The following is a 5,467-nucleotide window of genomic DNA, read 5'->3' as shown; positions in this document are numbered from 1 at the left end:
AAATCAGGTTAAATATTTGTCATTTTCAATATTTATAATTTCTAAATGGTGAAAACATCCTTTTTTCTAGCTTTTTGTGTGCTTGTTTGTTTTGTTTCTTTTTTCTTTTTTGGTACCGGGGATTGAACTTGGGTCCTTGTGCTTGTGAGGCAGGTGGTGGAACCGCTGAGTTAAATCCCTGGCCCTCGATTATGTTTTGTCTAGCTTTTTGAAATGTATAATGTTAGTTATTTGTAATTACCCTACTATAAACTAGAATAACTGTAACTTAATGCTCATCAGTTCAGCTCTCCCCAACTCTCCCCTAACCTTGTGTTCCCAGTCTCTGTTTTTATCCCTTTTTTTCTTTTTTTTTTTGGTTTTTTGAGACAGGGTCTCACTATGTAGTTGAGACTGACCCGGAACTCACTACATAACCCAGGCTGGTCTCGAATTTGCAGTGATCCTCCTGCCTCAGCCTCCCGAGTGCTGGGATTACAGGCGTGTGCCACAATGCCCCGGCGTTTGTTTTTATGCATGTGTGTTCCCAGTTTCTGATAAACATCATTGTAACTTTAACTTCTCTTAGATCAGACTTTTTAGATCTTACATATGAATAAGAGATAATATGATACTTGTCTTTCTTGACTGTCTTATTCCACTGAACCTACAAGGGAGGATCAAAATATATGGTGAATGTTTAAATTTTTTAAATATCACAGTAAAAGACATTAATGCCCCTCAAAATACTCCCCTTTACTTCAATACCTGTATCTCATCATTCTTACCACTTTCTGAAGCAATTCTGGAATTCCTCTTTTGCATCTTTATGAAGTATGTCCTTTTATGTACATTAAAAATCAAGAACATGTGGTCCACAGTCATGAGTGGAAATGGTAAATAGATCCACAGAAATAATCTCAATGTTGTAATTATCAGAGAACTTTAACACTACCCAGATAAAGAAATAAGTCTCCTGGAAGATGGACAGCATTCATAGAGATGTGGGAAAACTTTTAAAAAATTAAAAATCTAAAATTAAAAATTAAAAAGTATTTTAAAATGGGCCACCATAAGAGTAGATAAAGTTTAGGAACCGTCAATTTAAATAATGGTCCATAGAATTTATCCAAACAAAAAATATGAAGAGGGAAGAAGAGAGTGAAGCAAATCAGGGTAGAACAGCTGGGAGCTATGGGACAATATCCAATAAATATCAAATAAATGACATCCCAGTAAGATAAGACAGAATAGGGCAGATAAAATATTGAAGGGAACAATGGCCAAGAATATTCCAACAGAAATGATAGACATCAATTTGAAAAGCCAAGGCAACTGCAAACCTCAAGCATTAGAAATAAAAAGAAAAACGTACCTCAGTACGGCATAGACAACCTGATGAAAACAAAAGCTAAGCAACACATCTTTATGGTAGTAGAAAAAATCAAGTGCAGGAAATAATCAATAGTAAAAGTGACTTGTAATCTCTGGTGGCTGAACTTAGAAAGCAGCTGCTTCTGAAGAACATAGAAATTCACTAGGATGGGAGAGCAGAAGTTTTGGGGCAGTGGAAAAAGTCTGCATCTTATTTGGGGTGATCTGTGTGTGAGTTTCTAAAGCTGTTAAATCCCATTTAGCGTGTACACTTTAGCTGAGTTCCCTTAAGATATGTACATTTAAGATATGTTCATTTTAGGAGTCTCTAAATTATACTTCAATTTTTATAAAAGTAGAAATGTCTAAGAAAAGATTATCAACTGTGTCATGTGTTGCTGATAGGTTAAGTTTGGAAAAAACTAGAAAGTTACATTTGAATGTAGCAATGTGGAGGTCTTGGTGATCCTGAGGAAAGCAATTTTGGCAGAGTTTTGAGAGCAAAAGATTGATATCTCAAGGAGCCATTTTCCTTGTTCTTGAAGGACACTTGCCTAATGTGTGAAAAGGTGGTCATTGTGAAACATCCGTAGCAGACATAAATATTTTCATCTCTACACACAACAGTTTTGATAAAAAGGTGTTAAATTTTCAACTCCCTCCAAGTACTGTACTCTCATCCAATGTTAAGGACATATTCTTCAAATAAATTACTAAGAACTCATTTTTCTCCACTTTAATTGGAAGGATAAATACAGAAACATGAACACTGACTGATATCTAGAGATATTTAATGCACTAGTATAAGCTGGCTTTATTGATATCACTTTTGTTAATGATGCTAAACATGAAAAGCATAAAACTTGGGGATTTATTCTTCTTGATACATTTTGCCTTTATTCAGGCAGACCTTTATTACACATATATTTCAGGTTTATGAGTACCCAGCTTAAACAAAATATAGGGATTTTGCTATAATCCAGAAAAGTGCTAAAGTACAAAGAACAAGAAAAGGAATTTGAAAAAGAGTTATTAAAAGCAAAGACAGGCAAACCACTGTTTTTTTAAAAGGTGAAAATAATTTCTCCTAGAAAAAGAAAGGCTGGGCTGATGAAAATTTATAACATTAAGATTGGCCATATCTATATATTCCATTGTTGAGAGAGAGAAAGTGAGAGGGATTTGTCTTTGTAGATTATATAATTCTAATCACATTTAAACAGTACACTATGGGCTATGAATATATCTGATGCGTCCTCTTCAAGATTTTCTTAAGTTTAAAAGCTAAATAGTAACATGTATGGTCTTAACATTCAGTATTAATAAGGTCAAACCTTAAGAGAATGATGTATTCTCCAATTAAATCCCTCCAAATGGAATTAATACTCAAAGTTTTATCCTATGATTAGCAGACATATGAATAAAACTGGTAACCCAGAAAGCTTTTTTGCAACTTAAATGCAACATTTTAGCTCCACTTTTATATGGCTATTTCCTGCTTTGTTCTTCCTCAGAGACTTGAAAAAATCTGCCTGCTGTGTATGGTCAGGTGACAGTGTTACTAATTCAAAATTTATAGCAGTGGTAGTGAGTCCAAGGAGCGCCCTACAACTATGGAAATCTCCAGAGTGTTACAGGAAGGGCTTATTTCCCATCCATTTCCATAGCGGATATAACCTTGGTCTTGAGAAACCAAGTGTTAGACATTTTACAGCTAATAAATTCCATGAATAAAGCAGATTGCCACTAGAGATAGAAATGTTTGGAAGACTATGCTTGGGGAATCCCATGGTTTCACTCTTTTGTTTTCCCCTACAGGTAAATAAAAAGTATTAAAATAAAAAATAGGGCCATTCAGGTTCCCACTTCATAATAATGTAGAAATCAACACAGCTCAAGAAGGCAGACTTACTTCTAAAAATTGAAAGACAGAAAATAAGGATAGTATTACTTCCATATTGTTAGTATATATCTATATACTGTATCTATATCTATAAAACAAGAAAAATATAAAACTTTACTCTGTGACACTCGAGATAGAAGAATACCCAAATGTGATGGTGTTAATAATAGACATTTTTTCCTGTACAATTTTAAATTTTAGTTGCATTTAAAGTTGGAGGAAATTAAATAATACTGATCTTAATTTTTTGTAATATAACCATCTCATTTTTAATGCCTGCTTAGTGATAACCAAAAAATGAAATAAAATAGATGAAATATATATTTAATGGTAAGAGAGTACAGTACAAGAGTTTATAAAACACTGACTCTGAGCTAGGAATATGCCAATTGTGAAAATAACTAGTTTCCATAACAATTCTAGGACACTTCTCAGTTTAACTCAATGAAACTGATGTTTGCAGAATTGAGGCAATTTACAAAGGTGAAGTAGCTCTAAAAAGCAAGAAACAGACTCAAAGCTTACTGTGTCTAATCACAGAGGTCCAGTCCCTGACCACAAAACATGGTGCCCATCATCACTGCAGCTGCTACCTCTGTCGTAACCACAGGATCAAGATCTCTGACATCGCCAGGGGTCGAGGGCTCGGATTCAGTGAGTTATAATCCATTTCCATCAGAATTTAATTTGATGTTCTAAAAGTGATCTTAATGGGCAGTAAAGTTTAAGAACCTGTTCACTAAGTCAGTTACTTTCATGAATCTTTCAAAATTGGATTTCCACTCCTTTTCACTTAGTTTTGAGGACTTTCAGAAGATAGTGGTGATAGTGCTGTGTTTAATCTGCTGTGCCCAGAAGCTTTTAGTCATTTCAGAAAATGAAGTTGTGTTAGTTATTTCAAGCAGTAAATCTTGTTGAAAGACACACACATATTTATGTATACAGGAGAAATTTTAAATCAATACAGGAAATAATTCTAATTTGACTTACTGTTATTTATAAACAGCTTATATACAGTATCTGTATTGTAGTATACACACAACCAAACATGTATAGACATATTCTTTCCCTGAAATTTCAAGATGTTATCAGCTTGTACAGTTCCTTAGCTAAAGCAGAGAAAGCACTGCTTTGGTTTGAACTCAACTGGGCTTATCTTGCTAATGAAAAAAATTAATCCAAATTCCATTTGAGACTCTGGGGCTGGTTAGCAATTCAGATATGCTTCCAAACACTGTACTCAAGTCTTCGCTGTGACTGAATTTGAACAGGCTCAGCTCCTGGATGATGTCACCTGTTTATTGCTGCAATTCAGTATTTGAATAATGCAATACAAAAATCTCAGAAATAGCACAAGTGGGAAATTAGCCAGCCAGAGAATATCAGTAACAAAGATATAATTACTCTATTCAGACTTCCTCTTTCTGTATTGTTATTTGCATTTCTTAATTTGAAATTTTGTGTGATCGTATCTGTATACTATCACTGTTAAATTGGCAAATAGTTATAGAATGCTTCTGTAACAGTTTTAAAAGTATACTTTTATATTTTAAAAAGAACTCTGTATAACTGGAATGATGCTCAGGGCTCAACCAATGTTATTTTTGTGATAACACATAATCTCTTATCTTGAAAGTTAGTTGGAAAAATGCTGAGCCACAAAAATATTCACATTGACTTTATGATGAATGGTTAAAGTGTCCCAAAGGTTCGATACACCAAGATATTCCCCACTGAGCGCTTATTCTGACAGTTCTTATGCAGGCAAAATTCTTTCTGAAATCAATGCCCTTTAGCAGTTGAAGTCAATTCTTTTTCCCTGTCAGATTAATGCTGACAATGTTTCCTTCCTGCAACTTATAGTTCAGATAGAAATATAATGTCCTTGTAGTTGATGCTTCCAAAAATAATTGCTCTGATTTCTGTACAAACATTTCAAAAGTCCTGTCTCCTATCCTTATTAACCGTTTCTTTCAGTTTAGTTCTTTAAAAAGATCTAAAAGCTCATGCCCCAAGGTTTGGTCGCCAACATGAGGTGTTAGCTGGAGGTAGCGGAATCGATAGCAGGTGTGACTTAGTGGAAGGAAATTAGGTCATTGGAGATATGCTCTTGAAGGAGATCTTGGGATCCTAGCCCCTACCTCTCTCTCTCTTTATTTATTTATTTATCTATTTATTTATCTATTTATTTATTTATTTATTTATTTATTT

The sequence above is a fragment of the Fukomys damarensis genome, unplaced genomic scaffold, assembly GCF_012274545.1.
Source record: "Fukomys damarensis isolate Sample0158 unplaced genomic scaffold, DMR_v1.0_HiC HiC_scaffold_28, whole genome shotgun sequence".
NCBI classification, from domain to species: Eukaryota; Metazoa; Chordata; class Mammalia; order Rodentia; family Bathyergidae; genus Fukomys; species Fukomys damarensis.
Note: the sequence above shows the minus strand (reverse complement) of the source record.